This window comes from Pleurodeles waltl, chromosome 7 (genome assembly GCF_031143425.1).
Source record: "Pleurodeles waltl isolate 20211129_DDA chromosome 7, aPleWal1.hap1.20221129, whole genome shotgun sequence".
Classification (NCBI taxonomy): Eukaryota; Metazoa; Chordata; class Amphibia; order Caudata; family Salamandridae; genus Pleurodeles; species Pleurodeles waltl.
Genome location: NC_090446.1, coordinates 1,121,375,704 through 1,121,393,910, shown reverse-complemented (window position 1 = coordinate 1,121,393,910; position 18,207 = coordinate 1,121,375,704). Strand labels below are relative to the sequence as shown.

At 40.2% G+C, this 18,207-nt stretch overlaps 5 non-coding genes across 5 annotated transcripts; all 5 read left to right on the top strand.

Moving 5' to 3' along the window:
• The first annotated feature begins 3,873 nt into the window (after positions 1–3,873).
• TRNAR-CCU (transfer RNA arginine (anticodon CCU)) lies at positions 3,874–3,946 on the top strand. The gene has a single exon. It is a non-coding gene; the product is annotated as a tRNA-Arg (tRNA).
• Positions 3,947–6,154: 2,208 nt separating this feature from the next.
• TRNAR-CCU (transfer RNA arginine (anticodon CCU)) lies at positions 6,155–6,227 on the top strand. Its single transcript has one exon. It is a non-coding gene; the product is annotated as a tRNA-Arg (tRNA).
• Positions 6,228–10,714: 4,487 nt separating this feature from the next.
• TRNAR-CCU (transfer RNA arginine (anticodon CCU)) lies at positions 10,715–10,787 on the top strand. The gene has a single exon. It is a non-coding gene; the product is annotated as a tRNA-Arg (tRNA).
• A 4,487-nt stretch (positions 10,788–15,274) lies between these two features.
• TRNAR-CCU (transfer RNA arginine (anticodon CCU)) lies at positions 15,275–15,347 on the top strand. The gene has a single exon. It is a non-coding gene; the product is annotated as a tRNA-Arg (tRNA).
• A 2,208-nt stretch (positions 15,348–17,555) lies between these two features.
• On the top strand, positions 17,556–17,628 carry TRNAR-CCU (transfer RNA arginine (anticodon CCU)). The gene has a single exon. It is a non-coding gene; the product is annotated as a tRNA-Arg (tRNA).
• Positions 17,629–18,207: the final 579 nt, after the last annotated feature.

The following is an 18,207-nucleotide window of genomic DNA, read 5'->3' as shown; positions in this document are numbered from 1 at the left end:
ACATTAGAGAGATATTGGGACACTGCCTGGGATGCTTGTCCTCTCTCTATTTTGAAAATTTGCCATGCCAACTAAGGGCCAAGGCAGACGTTTAGTTTTAGCCTTGCCCAACTCTAATTTTCCAAACCTAGAGCATACATTTGGCGCAGATTGTAATACTTTGTTAGTACTACCTGTTGTTCCCTTAAGAGTGCATATATTGTGAACAAACAAGATGGCCAAATTATATCGTAGGAGTCTGCCACACCAGGTCCTTCTCTCGTAAGAACAGTGGGACTGAAGCATGATGGATTAACTAGTTCCCTTAAATGCAGCCATTTCAAACTTTAATCACCACAGCTGGGGACTCTTTAAAGGTGATGTGAACTTCTTTTATACCTGAGTGGGAGCGACAAACATGTAGAATATGTGTCGTATTTTTAGAAAGTGTTTGTAGATATTGGTTAACAGCACTCCTGTGCAACCCCGTTGGCCTAATGGGTAAGGCAGTCAAATACTCACAAAGGGATTGTGGGTTTGAGTTCTTTCTGGGGTGGAAGAAGATGTATTTTGGAGATGTTTATCTAGTTTCCTAAGGGTCTTCCTTCTTAACAACATTAGCACTGAAGCGTGCTGATAAAATAACCAATTACAACAAACTTTACTCCGCCACCTGTTCAAGTACCGCAGCAGAGCATTTTCTCCAATGCTAGGATTGGAATGGAGAAATGTGCTTGTTTTATGTCTGAGCAGAAAAGATATATGTTTGAATGGATGTGTGGGATAAAACACCCTGTCGTATGTTGTAAAGGTATTGCAAGTTGTGGAGTAGCTTAGTGATCACATAGAGGAAAGTGGGCGAAGACAGAATTCCTCTGTGGGGTGAATGAACTCGGAGGTAACTTGCGTTATCCTTTTTATGTATGACAAAGGTACTTTATTTCTTTCTGCACATTTCAATGCCATCACTCAAAAAAAACAAAAAATTCCTAGTCTTTTGTTGTTTCATATGGAAGATTATGTTTTCAAGCATGGAGAATGAAAGCAGAAGCTGTAGTGCTGAATTAGACGTTCTCACAAACCATGTAATAATTTGTTCAAAAAAAGGCATGACATTTCTGAGTCATATTAAAAATGATGTGTAAATATGCAGATAGAGTCTATCTTTCCAGTAATGATCTACAGTGTGCAAAAAGTAAAACTTTTGCCATAAGTATCTCCTTTCTGCTAAGCACCGATCATTAAAAATCTCTCTATAAATATGTATATCAGAAGAAGGAAATGCTAGTTCGGGTTGATGTTGTTAGAACTGCAAGTGCAGTTGTATTCCTTGAGCTGCCATGATGTTTCCTGCTGGCTCGAGCAGTGGGCATTTTGTTGTGACATGTGAAGTGAAGTTAGGAGAGTTTAGCGTCCGCATTGTGTTGTTCTTCCAGGTGAGGGTATATTAGATATTTGAATAGTTGTAAGGACTTTAAAGAGAGGGGAGTTATCCATGGATTGCTTGTTGTGAATGTGTTGTATAAGTGATTCCATAGACTTAAACTGCGGTAGAGACCACATGATAGGGAGTGGATCTTGTATTTGGAGGACAGGGGAGAGCAGTAACAACATGGCCCCAGTGGCCTAATGGATAAGGCACTGGCCTCCAAACACAGGGATTGTGGGTTCAAGTCCCATCTGGGGTGAAACTCTGTACATTCAGCTCTTGACTTTACATTTTCAAAGCACAAACCACACAATTCAGCCCTTGCTTTACATAGACTTTGCAGCTATGGAACATCAATCTACCTTCAAAACACAAGTGCTGGAACTCAAAAACATTTGCCTACATATCCTACTCTTGGGCCCAGTCTGGAGAATGGGATTTCAACCCACCTTTCTGGCTAGACATTTTTTATGTCCTCCTTTGGATAGCACTCGCAGGCAGTCTCCCATTTAGCATTAAAACATGTACTTATTTCACCACTTGAATGTATAAACTGTTGAATAATTAAAAATACCATGTGAAACTGCTATGTTGATAAAGAAGTATTTCTCGAAAAAAGTGCAGCAGATGAGAAGACAGTGCACCCTATTTTATGCTACTATCGCTGGGCCCCTAGTCTTAGAAACCAAACTGAGTTTAGGGAGGGCAGGGTGGTGTTTCAATGATGGCAGTTAAGTAGATTTTTCAAAACACCCGGGGTGTTGTTAGACTGAGAAGTTGATGGGACACCTGTGAAAGGCAGATTTACTTGTCTGCTTTTACTTGATGTAGATTGTATGTCCTGTTTAACAACCTTTGGTTTCAACAAGGACATTAGAGAGATATTGGGACACTGCCTGGGATGCTTGTCCTCTCTCTATTTTGAAAATTTGCCATGCCAACTAAGGGCCAAGGCAGACGTTTAGTTTTAGCCTTGCCCAACTCTAATTTTCCAAACCTAGAGCATACATTTGGCGCAGATTGTAATCCTTTGTTAGTAGTACCTGTTGTTCCCTTAAGAGTGCATATATTGTGAACAAACAAGATGGCCAAATTATATCGTAGGAGTCTGCCTCACCAGGTCCTTCTCTCGTAAGAACAGTGGGACTGAAGCATGATGGATTAACTAGTTCCCTTAAATGCAGCCATTGCAAACTTTAATCACCACAGCTGGGGACTCTTTAAATGTGATATGAACTTCTTTTATACCTGAGTGGGAGCGACAAACATGTAGAATATGTGTCGTATTTTTAGAAAGTGTTTGTAGCTTTTGGTTAACAGCACTCCTGTGCAACCCCGTTGGCCTAATTCTAAGGCAGTCAAATACTCACAAAGAGATTGTGGGTTTGAGTTCTTTCTGGGGTGGAAGAAGATGTATTTTGGAGATGTTTATCTAGTTTCCTAAGGGTCTTCCTTCTTAACAACATTAGCACTGAAGCGTGCTGATAAAATAACCAATTCCAACAAACTTTACTCCGCCACCTGTTCAAGTACCGCAGCAGAGCATTTTCTCCACTGCTAGGATTGGAATGGAGAAATGTGCTTGTTTTATGTCTGAGCAGAAAAGATATATGTTTGAATGGATGTGTGGGATAAAACACACCCTGTCGTATGTTGTAAAGGTATTGCAAGTTGTGGAGTAGCTTAGTGATCACATAGAGGAAAGTGGGTGAAGACAGAATTCCTCTGTGGGGTGAATGAACTCAGAGGTGACTTGCGTTATCCTTTTTATGTATGACAAAGGTACTTTATTTCTTACTGCACATTTTAATGCCATCACTCAAAAAAAACAAAAAAATCCTAGTCTTTTGTTGTTTCATATGGAAGATTATGTTTTCAGGCATGGAGAATGAAAGCAGAAGCTGTAGTGCTGAATTAGTCGTTCTCACAAACCATGTAATAATTTGTTCAAAAAAAGGCATGACGTTTCTGAGTCATATTAAAAATGATGTGTAAATATGCAGATAGAGTCTATCTTTCCAGTAATGATCTACAGTGTGCAAAAAGTAAACCTTTTGCCATAAGTATCTCCTTTCTGCTAAGCACCGATCATTAAAAATCTCTCTATCAATATGCATATCAGAAGAAGGAAATGCTAGTTCGGGTTGATGTTGTTAGAACTGCAAGTGCAGTTGTATTCCTTGAGCTGCCTTGATGTTTCCTGCTGGCTCGAGCAGTGGGCATTTTGTTGTGACATGTGAAGTGAAGTTAGGAGAGTTTAGCGTCCGCATTGTGTTGTTCTTCCAGGTGAGGGTATATTAGATATTTTAATAGTTGTAAGGACTTTAAAGAGAGGGGAGTTATCCATGGATTGCTCGTTGTGAATGTATTGTATAAGTGATTCCAGAGACTTAAACTGCGGTAGAGACCAGATGATAGGGAGTGGATCCTGTATTTGGAAGACAGGGGAGAGCAGTACCAGCGTGACCCCAGTGGCCTAATGGATAAGGCACTGGCCTCCTCAGCCAGGGATTGTGGGTTCAAGTCCCATCTGGGGAGAAACTCTGTACGTTCAGCGCTTGACTTTTACATTTTCAAAGCACAAACCACACGATTCAGCCCTTGCTTTACATAGACTTTGCAGCTATGGAACATCAATCTACCTTCAAAACACTAGTGCTGGAACTCAAAAACATTTGCCTACATATCCTACTCCTGGGCCCAGTCTGGAGAATGGGATTTCAACCCACCTTTCTGGCTAGACATTTTTTATGTCCTCCTTTGGATAGCACTCGCAGGCAGTCTCCCATTTAGCATTAAAACATGTACTTATTTCACCACTTGAATGTATAAACTGTTGAATAATTAAAAATACCATGTGAAACTGCTATGTTGATAAAGAAGTATTTCTCGAAAAAAGTGCAGCAGATGGGAATACAGTGCACCCTATTTTATGCTACTATCGCTGGGCCCCTAGTCTTAGAAACCAAACTGAGTTTAGGGAGGGCAGCGTGGTGTTTCAATGATGGCAGTTAAGTAGATTTTTCAAAACACTCGGGGTGTTGTTAGACTGAGAAGTTGATGGGACACCTGTGAAAGGCAGATTTACTTGTCTGCTTTTAGTTGATGTAGATTGTATGTCCTGTTTAACAACCTTTGGTTTCAACAAGGACATTAGAGAGATATTGGGACACTGCCTGGGATGCTTGTCCTCTCTCTATTTTGAATATTTGCCATGCCAACTAAGGGCCAAGGCAGACGTTTAGTTTTAGTCTTGCCCAACTCTAATTTTCCAAACCTAGAGCATATATTTGGCGCAGATTGTAATACTTTGTTAGTACTACCTGTTGCTCCCTAAAGAGTGCATATATTGTGAACAAACAAGATGGCCAAATTATATCGTAGGAGTCTGCCACACCAGGTCCTTCACTCGTAAGAACAGTGGGACTGAAGCATGATGGATTAACTATTTCCCTTAAATGCAGCCATTTCAAACTTTAATCACCACAGTTGGGGACTCTTTAAAGGTGATATGAACTTCTTTTATACCTGAGTGGGAGCGACAAACATGTAGAATATTTGTCGTATTTTTAGAAAGTGTTTGTAGCTATTGGTTAACAGCACTCCTGTGCAACCCCGTTGGCCTAATGGGTAAGGCAGTCAAATACTCACAAAGGGATTGTGGGTTTGAGTTCTTTCTGGGATGGAAGAAGATGTACTTTATAGATGTTTATCTAGTTTCCTAAGGGTCTTCCTTCTTAACAACATTAGCACTGAAGCGTGCTGATAAAATAACCAATTCCAACAAACTTTGCTCCGCCACCTGTTCAAGTACCACAGCAGAGCATTTTCTCCACTGCTAGGATAGGAATGGAGAAATGTGCTTGTTTTATGTCTGAGCAGTAAAGATATATGTTTGAATGGATGTGTGGGATAAAACACACCCTGTCGTATGTTGTAAAGGTATTGCAAGTTGTGGAGTAGCTTAGTGATCACATAGAGGAAAGTGGGTGAAGACAGAATTCCTCTGTGGGGTGAATGAACTCGGAGGTGACTTGCGTTATCCTTTTTATGTATGACAAAGGTACTTTATTTCTTACTGCACATTTCAATGCCATCACTCAAAAAAAACAAAAAATTCCTAGTCTTTTGTTGTTTCATATGGAAGATTATGTTTTCAGGCATGGAGAATGAAAGCAGAAGCTGTAGTGCTGAATTAGACGTTCTCACAAACCATGTAATAATTTGTTCAAAAAAAGGCATGACATTTCTGAGTCATATTAAAAATGATGTGTAAATATGCAGATAGAGTCTATCTTTCCAGTAATGATCTACAGTGTGCAAAAAGTAAACCTTTTGCCATAAGTATCTCCTTTCTGCTAAGCACCGATCATTAAAAATCCTTCTATAAATATGTATATAGGAAGAAGGAAATGCTAATTCGGGTTAATGTTGTTAGAACTGCAAGTGCAGTTGTATTCCTTGAGCTGCCTTGATGTTTCCTGCTGGCTCGAGCAGTGGGCATTTTGTTGTAACATGTGAAGTGAAGTTAGGAGAGTTTAGCGTCCGCATTGTGTTGTTCTTCCAGGTGAGGGTATATTAGATATTTGAATAGTTGTAAGGACTTTAAAGAGAGGGGAGTTATCCATGGATTGCTCGTTGTGAATGTATTGTATAAGTGATTCCATAGACTTAAACTGCGGTAGAGACCACATGATAGGGAGTGGATCTTGTATTTGGAAGACAGGGGAGAGCAGTATCAACGTGGCCCCAGTGGCCTAATGGATAAGGCACTGGCCTCCTAAGCCAGGGATTGTGGGTTCAAGTCCCATCTGGGGGGAAACTCTGTACATTCAGCTCTTGACTTTTACATTTTCAAAGCACAAACCACCCAATTCAGCCCTTGCTTTACATAGACTTTGCAGCTATGGAACATCAATTTACCTTCAAAACACAAGTGCTGGAACTCAAAAACATTTGCCTACATATCCTACTCTTGGGCCCAGTCTGGAGAATGGGATTTCAACCCACCTTTCTGGCTAGACATTTTTTATGTCCTCCTTTGGATAGCACTCGCAGGCAGTCTCCCATTTAGCATTAAAACATGTACTTATCTCACCACTTGAATGTATAAACTGTTGAATAATTAAAAATACCATATGAAACTGCTATGTTGATAAAGAAGTATTTCTCGAAAAAAGTGCAGCAGATGGGAAAACAGTGCACCCTATTTTATGCTACTATCGCTGGGCCCCTAGTCTTAGAAACCAAACTGAGTTTAGGGAGGGCAGGGTGGTGTTTCAATGATGGCAGTTAAATAGATTTTTCAAAACACCCGGGGTGTTGTTAGACTGAGAAGTTGATGGAACACCTGTGAAAGGCAGCTTTACTTGTCTGCTTTTAGTTGATGTAGATTGTATGTCCTGTTTAACAACCTTTGGTTTCAACAAGGACATTAGAGAGATATTGGGACCCTGCCTGGGATGCTTGTCCTCTCTCTATTTTGAAAATTTGCCATGCCAACTAAGGGCTAAGGCAGACGTTTAGTTTTAGCCTTGCCCAACTCTAATTTTCCAAACCTAGAGCATACATTTGGTGCAGATTGTAATACTTTGTTAGTACTACCTGTTGTTCCCTTAAGAGTGCATATATTGTGAACAAACAAGATGGCCAAATTATATCGTAGGAGTCTGCCACACCAGGTCCTTCTCTCGTAAGAACAGTGGGACTGAAGCATGATGGATTAACTAGTTCCCTTAAATGCAGCCATTTCAAACTTTAATCACCACAGCTGGGGACTCTTTAAAGGTGATGTGAACTTCTTTTATACCTGAGTGGGAGCGACAAACATGTAGAATATGTGTCGTATTTTTAGAAAGTGTTTGTAGCTATTGGTTAACGGCACTCCTGTACAACCCCGTTGGCCTAATGGGTAAGGCAGTCAAATACTCACAAAGGGATTGTGGGTTTGAGTTCTTTCTGGGGTGGAAGAAGATGTATTTTAGAGATTTTTATCTAGTTTCCTAAGGGTCTTCCTTCTTAACAACATTAACACTGAAGCGTGCTGATAAAATAACCAATTCCAACAAACTTTACTCCGCCACCTGTTCAAGTACCGCAGCAGAGCATTTTCTCCACTGCTAGGATTGGAATGGAGAAATGTGCTTGTTTTATGTCTGAGCAGAAAAGATATATGTTTGAATGGATGTGTGGGATAAAACACACCCTGTCGTATGTTGTAAAGGTATTGCAAGTTGTGGAGTAGCTTAGTGATCACATAGAGGAAAGTGGGTGAAGACAGAATTCCTCTGTGGGGTGAATGAACTCGGAGGTGACTTGCGTTATCCTTTTTATGTATGACAAAGGTACTTTATTTCTTACTGCACATTTCAATGCCATCACTCAAAAAAAACAAAAAATTCCTACTCTTTTGTTGTTTCATATGGAAGATTATGTTTTCAGGCATGGAGAATGAAAGCAGAAGCTGTAGTGCTGAATTAGACGTTCTCACAAACCATGTAATAATTTGTTCAAAAAAAGGCATGACATTTCTGAGTCATATTAAAAATGATGTGTAAATATGCAGATAGAGTCTATCTTTCCAGTAATGATCTACAGTGTGCAAAAAGTCAACCTTTTGCCATAAGTATCTCCTTTCTGCTAAGCACCGATCATTAAAAATCGCTCTATTAATATGTATACTAGAAGAAGGAAATGCTAGTTCAGGTTGATGTTGTTAGAACTGCAAGTGCAGTTGTATTCCTTGAGCTGCCATGATGTTTCCTGCTGGCTCGAGCAGTGGGCATTTTGTTGTGACATGTGAAGTGAAGTTAGGAGAGTTTAGCGTCCGCATTGTGTTGTTCTTCCAGGTGAGGGTATATTAGATATTTGAATAATTGTAAGGACTTTAAAGAGAGGGCAGTTATCCATGGATTGCTTGTTGTGAATGTATTGTATAAGTGATTGCATAGACTTAAACTGCGGTAGAGACCACATGATAGGGAGTGGATCTTGTATTTGGAGAATAGGGGAGAGCAGTATCAACATGGCCCCAGTGGCCTAATGGATAAGGCACTGGCCTCCTAAGACAGAGATTGTGGGTTGAAGTCCCATCTGGGGTGAAACTCTGTACATTCAGCTCTTGACTTTTACATTTTCAAAGCACAAACCACACAATTCAGCCCTTGCTTTACATAGACTTTGCAGCTATGGAACATCAATCTACCTTCAAAACACAAGTGCTGGAACTCAAAAACATTTGCCTACATATCCTACTCTTGGGCCCAGTCTGGAGAATGGGATTTCAACCCACCTTTCTGGCTAGACATTTTTGATGTCCTCCTTTGGATAGCACTCGCAGGCAGTCTCCCATTTAGCATTAAAACATGTACTTATTTCACCACTTGAATGTATAAACTGTTGAATAATTAAAAATACCATGTGAAACTGCTATGTTGATAAAGAAGTATTTCTCGAAAAAAGTGCAGCAGATGGGAAGACAGTGCACCCTATTTTATGCTACTATCGCTGGGCCCCTAGTCTTAGAAACCAAAATGAGTTTAGGGAGGGCAGGGTGGTGTTTCAATGATGGCAGTTAAATAGATTTTTCAAAACACCCGGGGTGTTGTTAGACTGAGAAGTTGATGGGACACCTGTGAAAGGCAGCTTTACTTGTCTGCTTTTAGTTGATGTAGATTGTACGTCCTGTTTAACAACCTTTGCTTTCTTCAAGGACATTAGAGAGATATTGGGACACTGCCTGGGATGCTTGTCCTCTCTCTATTTTGAAAATTGGCATTCCAACTAAGGGCCAAGGCAGACGTTTAGTTTTAGCCTTGCCCAACTCTAATTTTCCAAACCTAGAGCATACATTTGGCGCAGATTGTAATACTTTGTTAGTACTACCTGTTGTTCCCTTAAGAGTGCATATATTGTGAACAAACAAGATGGCCTAATTATATCGTAGGAGTCTGCCACACCAGGTCCTTCACTCATAAGAACAGTGGGACTGAAGCATGATGGATTAACTAGTTCCCTTAAATGCAGCCATTTCAAACTTTAATCACCACAGCTGGGGACTCTTTAAAGGTGATATGAACTTCTTTTATACCTGAGTGGCGCGACAAACATGTAGTATATGTGTCGTATTTTTAGAAAGTGTTTGTAGCTATTGGTTAACAGCACTCCTGTGCAACCCCGTTGGCCTAATGGGTAAGGCAGTCAAATACTCACAAAGGGATTGTGGGTTTGAGTTCTTTCTGGGGTGGAAGATGATGTATTTTGGAGATTTTTATCTAGTTTCCTAAGGGTCTTCCTTCTTAACAACATTAGCACTGAAGCGTGCTGATAAAATAACCAATTCCAACAAACTTTACTCCGCCACCTGTTCAAGTACCACAGCAGAGCATTTTCTCCACTGCTAGGATAGGAATGGAGAAATGTGCTTGTTTTATGTCTGAGCAGAAAAGATATATGTTTGAATGGATGTGTGGGATAAAACACACCCCGTCGTATGTTGTAAAGGTATTGCAAGTTGTGGAGTAGCTTAGTGATCACATACAGGAAAGTGGGCGAAGACAGAATTCCTCTGTGGGGTGAATGAACTCGGAGGTAACTTGCGGTATCCTTTTTATGTATGACAAAGGTACTTTATTTCTTACTGCACATTTCAATGCCATCACTCCAAAAAAAAAAAAACATTCCTAGTCTTTTGTTGTTTCATATGGAAGATTATCTTTTCAGGCATGGAAAATGAAAGCAGAAGCTGTAGTGCTGAATTAGACGTTCTCACAAACCATGAAATAATTTGTTCAAAAAAGGCATGACATTTCTGAGTCATATTAAAAATGATGTGTAAATATGCAGATAGAGTCTATCTTTCCAGTAATGATCTACAGTGTGCAAAAAGTAAACCTTTTGCCATAAGTATCTCCTTTCTGCTAAGCACCGATCATTAAAAATCTCTCTATAAATATGTATATCAGAAGAAGGAAATGCTAGTTCGGGTTGATGTTGTTAGAACTGCAAGTGCAGTTGTATTCCTTGAGCTGCCTTGATGTTTTCTGCTGGCTCGAGCAGTGGGCATTTTGTTGTGACATGTGAAGTGAAGTTAGGAGAGTTTAGCGTCCGCATTGTGTTGTTCTTCCAGGTGAGGGTATATTAGATATTTGAATAGTTGTAAGGACTTTAAAGAGAGGGGAGTTATCCATGGATTGCTTGTTGTGAATGTATTGCATAAGTGATTCCATAGACTTAAAGTGCGGTAGAGACCACATGATAGGGAGTGGATCTTGTATTTGGACGACAGGGGAGAGCAGTATCAACGTGGCCCCAGTGGCCTAATGGATAAGGCACTGGCCTCCTAAGCCAGGGATTGTGGGTTCAAGTCCCATCTGGGGTGAACCTCTGTACGTTCAGCTCTTGACTTTTACATTTTCAAAGCACAAACCACACAATTCAGCCCCTGCTTTACATAGACTTTGCAGCTATGGAACATCAATCTACCTTCAAAACACAAGTGCTGGAACTCAAAAACATTTGCCTACATATCTACTCTTGGGCACAGTCTGGAGAATGGGATTTCAACCCACCTTTCTGGCTAGACATTTTTTATGTCCTCCTTTGGATAGCACTCGCAGGCAGTCTCCCATTTAGCATTAAAACATGTACTTATTTCACCACTTGAATGTATAAACTGTTGAATAATTAAAAATACCATGTGAAACTGCTATGTTGATAAAGAAGTATTTCTCGAAAAAAGTGCAGCAGATGGGAAGACAGTGCACCCTATTTTATGCTACTATCGCTGGGCCCCTAGTCTTAGAAACCAAACTGAGTTAAGGGAGGGCAGGGTGGTGTTTCAATGATGGCAGTTAAATAGATTTTTCAAAACACCTGGGGTGTTGTTAGACTGAGAAGTTGATGGGACACCTGTGAAAGGCAGCTTTACTTGTCTGCTTTTAGTTGATGTAGATTGTACGTCCTGTTTAACAACCTTTGGTTTCTTCAAGGACATTAGAGAGATATTGGGACACTGCCTGGGATGCTTGTCCTCTCTCTATTTTGAAAATTTGCCATGCCAACTAAGGGCCAAGGCAGACGTTTAGTTTTAGCCTTGCTCAACTCTAATTTTCCAAACCTAGAGCATACGTTTGGCGCAGATTGTAATACTTTGTTAGTACTACCTGTTGTTCCCTTAAGAGTGCATATATTGTGAACAAACAAGATGGCCTAATTATATCGTAGGAGTCTGCCACACCAGGTCCTTCACTCGTAAGAACAGTGGGACTGAAGCATGATGGATTAACTAGTTCCCTTAAATGCAGCCATTTCAAACTTTAATTACCACAGCTGGGGACTCTTTAAAGGTGATATGAACTTCTTTTATACCTGAGTGGGCGCGACAAACATGTAGTATATGTGTCGTATTTTTAGAAAGTGTTTGTAGCTATTGGTTAACAGCACGCCTGTGCAACCCCGTTGGCCTAATGGGTAAGGCAGTCAAATACTCACAAAGGGATTGTGGGTTTGAGTTCTTTCTGGGGTGGAAGATGATGTATTTTGGAGATTTTTATCTAGTTTCCTAAGAGTCTTCCTTCTTAACAACATTAGCACTGAAGCGTGCTGATAAAATAACCAATTCCAACAAACTTTACTCCGCCACCTGTTCAAGTACCACAGCAGAGCATTTTCTCCACTGCTAGGATAGGAATGGAGAAATGTGCTTGTTTTATGTCTGAGCAGAAAAGATATATGTTTGAATGGATGTGTGGGATAAAACACACCCTGTCGTATGTTGTAAAGGTATTGCAAGTTGTGGAGTAGCTTAGTGATCACATAGAGGAAAGTGGGCGAAGACAGAATTCCTCTGTGGGGTGAATGAACTCGGAGGTAACTTGCGTTATCCTTTTTATGTATGACAAAGATACTTTATTTCATACTGCACATTTCAATGCCATCACTCCAAAAAAAAAAAACATTCCTAGTCTTTTGTTGTTTCATATGGAAGATTATGTTTTCAGGCATGGAAAATGAAAGCAGAAGCTGTAGTGCTGAATTAGACGTTCTCACAAACCATGTAATAATTTGTTCAAAAAAAGGCATGACATTTCTGAGTCATATTAAAAATGATGTGTAAATATGCAGATAGAGTCTATCTTTCCAGTAATGATCAACAGTGTGCAAAAAGTAAACCTTTTGCCATAAGTATCTCCTTTCTGCTAAGCACCGATCATTAAAAATCTCTCTATAAATATGTATATAGGAAGAAGGAAATGCTAATTCGGGTTAATGTTGTTAGAACTGCAAGTGCAGTTGTATTCCTTGAGCTGCCTTGATGTTTCCTGCTGGCTCGAGCAGTGGGCATTTTGTTGTAACATGTGAAGTGAAGTTAGGAGAGTTTAGCGTCCGCATTGTGTTGTTCTTCCAGGTGAGGGTATATTAGATATTTGAATAGTTGTAAGGACTTTAAAGAGAGGGGAGTTATCCATGGATTGCTCGTTGTGAATGTATTGTATAAGTGATTCCATAGACTTAAACTGCGGTAGAGACCACATGATAGGGAGTGGATCTTGTATTTGGAAGACAGGGGAGAGCAGTATCAACGTGGCCCCAGTGGCCTAATGGATAAGGCACTGGCCTCCTAAGCCAGGGATTGTGGATTCCAGTCCCATCTTTGGGGAAACTCTGTACATTCAGCTCTTGACTTTTACATTTTCAAAGCACAAACCACACAATTCAGCCCTTGCTTTACATAGACTTTGCAGCTATGGAACATCAATTTACCTTCAAAACACAAGTGCTGGAACTCAAAAACATTTGCCTACATATCCTACTCTTGGGCCCAGTCTGGAGAATGGGATTTCAACCCACCTTTCTGGCTAGACATTTTTTATGTCCTCCTTTGGATAGCACTCGCAGGCAGCCTCAAATTTAGCATTAAAACATGTACTTATTTCACCACTTGAATGTATAAACTGTTGAATAATTAAAAATACCATGTGAAACTGCTATGTTGATAAAGAAGTATTTCTCGAAAAAAGTGCAGCAGATGGGAAGACAGTGCACCCTATTTTATGCTAATATCGCTGGGCCCCTAGTCTCAGAAACCAAACTGAGTTTAGGGAGGGCAGGGTGGTGTTTCAATGATGGCAGTTAAATAGATTTTTCAAAACACCCGGGGTGTTGTTAGACTGAGAAGTTGATGGGACACCTGTGAAAGGCAGCTTTACTTGTCTGCTTTTAGTTCATGTAGATTGTATGTCCTGTTTAACAACCTTTGGTTTCAACAAGGACATTAGAGAGATATTGGACACTGCCTGGGATGCTTGTCCTCTCTCTATTTTGAAAATTTGCCATGCCAACTAAGGGCCAAGGCAGACGTTTAGTTTTAGTCTTGCCCAACTCTAATTTTCCAAACCTAGAGCATACATTTGGCGCAGATTGTAATACTTTGTTAGTACTACCTGTTGTTCCCTTAAGAGTGCATATATTGTGAACAAACAAGATGGCCAAATTATATCGTAGGAGTCTGCCACACCAGGTCCTTCACTCGTAAGAACAGTGGGACTGAAGCATGATGGATTAACTAGTTCTGTTAAATGCAGCCATTTCAAACTTTAATCACCACTGCTGGGGACTCTTTAAAGGTGATATGAACTTCTTTTATACCTGAGTGGGAGCGACAAACATGTAGAATATGTTTCGTATTTTTAGAAAGTGTTTGTAGCTATTGGTTAACAGCACTCCTGTGCAACCCCATTGGCCTAATGGGTAAGGCAGTCAAATACTCACAAAGGGATTGTGGGTTTGAGTTCTTTCTGGGGTGGAAGAAGATGTATTTTGGAGATGTTTATCTAGTTTCCTAAGGGTCTTCCTTCTTAACAACATTAGCACTGAAGCGTGCTGATAAAATAACCAATTCCAACAAACTTTACTCCGCCACCTGTTCAAGTACCACAGCAGAGCATTTTCTCCACTGCTAGGATAGGAATGGAGAAATGTGCTTGTTTTATGTCTGAGCAGAAAAGATATATGTTTGAATGGATGTGTGGGATAAAACACACCCTGTCGTATGTTGTAAAGGTATTGCAAGTTGTGGAGTAGCTTAGTGATCACATAGAGGAAAGTGGGTGAAGACAGAATTCCTCTGTGGGGTGAATGAACTCGGAGGTGACTTGCGTTATCCTTTTTATGTATGACAAAGGTACTTTATTTCTTACTGCACATTTCAATGCCATCACTCAAAAAAAACAAAAAATTCCTAGTCTTTTGTTGGTTCATATGGAAGATTATGTTTTCAGGCATGGAGAATGAAAGCAGAAGCTGTAGTGCTGAATTAGACGTTCTCACAAACCATGTAATAATTTGTTCAAAAAAAGGCATGACATTTCTGAGTCATGTTAAAAATGATGTGTAAATATGCAGATAGAGTCTATCTTTCCAGTAATGATCTACAGTGTGCAAAAAGTAAAACTTTTGCCATAAGTATCTCCTTTCTGCTAAGCACCGATCATTAAAAATCTCTCTATAAATATGTATATCAAAAGAAGGAAATGCTAGTTCGGGTTGATGTTGTTAGAACTGCAAGTGCAGTTGTATTCCTTGAGCTGCCATGATGTTTCCTGCTGGCTCGAGCAGTGGGCATTTTGTTGTGACATGTGAAGGGATGTTAGGAGAGTTTAGCGTCGACATTGTGTTGTTCTCTCAGGTGAGGGTATATTAGATATTTGAATAGTTGTAAGGACTTTAAAGAGAGTGGAGTTATCCATGGATTGCTTGTTGTGAATGTATTGTATAAGTGATTCCATAGACTTAAACTGCGGTAGAGACCACATGATAGGGAGTGGATCTTGTATTTGGAGGACAGGGGAGAGCAGTATCAACATGGCCCCAGTGGCCTAATGGATAAGGCACTGGCCTCCTAAGCCAGGGATTGTGGGTTCAAGTCCCATCTGGGGTGAAACTCTGTACATTCAGCGCTTGACTTTTACATTTTCAAAGCACAAACCACACAATTCAGCCCTTGCTTTACATAGACTTTGCAGCTATGGAACAACAATCTACCTTCAAAACACAAGTGCTGGAACTCAAAAACATTTGCCTACATATCCTACTCTTGGGCCCAGTCTGGAGAATGGGATTTCAACCCACCTTTCTGGCTAGACATTTTTTATGTCCTCCTTTGGATAGCACTCGCAGGCAGTCTCCCATTTAGCATTAAAACATGTACTTATTTCACCACTTGAATGTATAAACTGTTGAATAATTAAAAATACCATGTGAAACTGCTATGTTGATAAAGAAGTATTTCTCGAAAAAAGTGCAGCAGATGGGAAGACAGTGCACCCTATTTTATGCTAATATCGCTGGGCCCCTAGTCTTAGAAACCAAACTGAGTTTAGGGAGGGCAGGGTGGTGTTTCAATGATGGCAGTTAAATAGATTTTTCAAAACTCCCGGGGTGTTGTTAGACTGAGAAGTTGATGGGACACCTGTGAAAGGCAGCTTTACTTGTCTGCTTTTAGTTCATGTAGATTGTATGTCCTGTTTAACAACCTTTGGTTTCAACAAGGACATTAGAGAGATATTGGACACTGCCTGGGATGCTTGTCCTCTCTCTATTTTGAAAATTTGCCATGTCAACTAAGGGCCAAGGCAGACGTTTAGTTTTAGTCTTGCCCAACTCTAATTTTCCAAACCTAGAGCATACATTTGGCGCAGATTGTAATACTTTGTTAGTACTACCTGTTGTTCCCTTAAGAGTGCATATATTGTGAACAAACAAGATGGCCAAATTATATCGTAGGAGTCTGCCACACCAGGTCCTTCACTCGTAAGAACAGTGGGACTGAAGCATGATGGATTAACTAGTTCCGTTAAATGCAGCCATTTCAAACTTTAATCACCACTGCTGGGGACTCTTTAAAGGTGATATGAACTTCTTTTATACCTGAGTGGGAGCGACAAACATGTAGAATATGTTTCGTATTTTTAGAAAGTGTTTGTAGCTATTGGTTAACAGCACTCCTGTGCAACCCCATTGGCCTAATGGGTAAGGCAGTCAAATACTCACAAAGGGATTGTGGGTTTGAGTTCTTTCTGGGGTGGAAGAAGATGTATTTTGGAGATGTTTATCTAGTTTCCTAAGGGTCTTCCTTCTTAACAACATTAGCACTGAAGCGTGCTGATAAAATAACCAATTCCAACAAACTTTACTCCGCCACCTGTTCAAGTACCACAGCAGAGCATTTTCTCCACTGCTAGGATAGGAATGGAGAAATGTGCTTGTTTTATGTCTGAGCAGAAAAGATATATGTTTGAATGGATGTGTGGGATAAAACACACCCTGTCGTATGTTGTAAAGGTATTGCAAGTTGTGGAGTAGCTTAGTGATCACATAGAGGAAAGTGGGTGAAGACAGAATTCCTCTGTGGGGTGAATGAACTCGGAGGTGACTTGCGTTATCCTTTTTATGTATGACAAAGGTACTTTATTTCTTACTGCACATTTCAATGCCATCACTCAAAAAAAACAAAAAATTCCTAGTCTTTTGTTGGTTCATATGGAAGATTATGTTTTCAGGCATGGAGAATGAAAGCAGAAGCTGTAGTGCTGAATTAGACGTTCTCACAAACCATGTAATAATTTGTTCAAAAAAAGGCATGACATTTCTGAGTCATGTTAAAAATGATGTGTAAATATGCAGATAGAGTCTATCTTTCCAGTAATGATCTACAGTGTGCAAAAAGTAAAAGTTTTGCCATAAGTATCTCCTTTCTGCTAAGCACCGATCATTAAAAATCTCTCTATAAATATAGTATATCAAAAGAAGGAAATGCTAGTTCGGGTTGATGTTGTTAGAACTGCAAGTGCAGTTGTATTCCTTGAGCTGCCATGATGTTTCCTGCTGGCTCGAGCAGTGGGCATTTTGTTGTGACATGTGAAGGGATGTTAGGAGAGTTTAGCGTCGACATTGTGTTGTTCTCTCAGGTGAGGGTATATTAGATATTTGAATAGTTGTAAGGACTTTAAAGAGAGTGGAGTTATCCATGGATTGCTTGTTGTGAATGTATTGTATAAGTGATTCCATAGACTTAAACTGCGGTAGAGACCACATGATAGGGAGTGGATCTTGTATTTGGAGGACAGGGGAGAGCAGTATCAACATGGCCCCAGTGGCCTAATGGATAAGGCACTGGCCTCCTAAGCCAGGGATTGTGGGTTCAAGTCCCATCTGGGGTGAAACTCTGTACATTCAGCGCTTGACTTTTACATTTTCAAAGCACAAACCACACAATTCAGCCCTTGCTTTACATAGACTTTGCAGCTATGGAACATCAATCTACCTTCAAAACACAAGTGCTGGAACTCAAAAACATTTGGTTACATATCCTACTCTTGGGCCCAGTCTGGAGAATGGGATTTCAACCCACCTTTCTGGCTAGACATTTTTTATGTCCTCCTTTGGATAGCACTCGCAGGCAGTCTCCCATTTAGCATTAAAACATTTACTTATTTCACCACTTGAATGTATAAACTGTTGAATAATTAAAAATACCATGTGAAACTGCTATGTTGATAAAGAAGTATTTCTCGAAAAAAGTGCAGCAGATGGGAAGACAGTGCACCCTATTTTATGCTAATATCGCTGGGCCCCTAGTCTTAGAAACCAAACTGAGTTTAGGGAGGGCAGGGTGGTGTTTCAATGATGGCAGTTAAATAGATTTTTCAAAACACCCGGGGTGTTGTTAGACTGAGAAGTTGATGGGACACCTGTGAAAGGCAGCTTTACTTGTCTGCTTTTAGTTCATGTAGATTGTA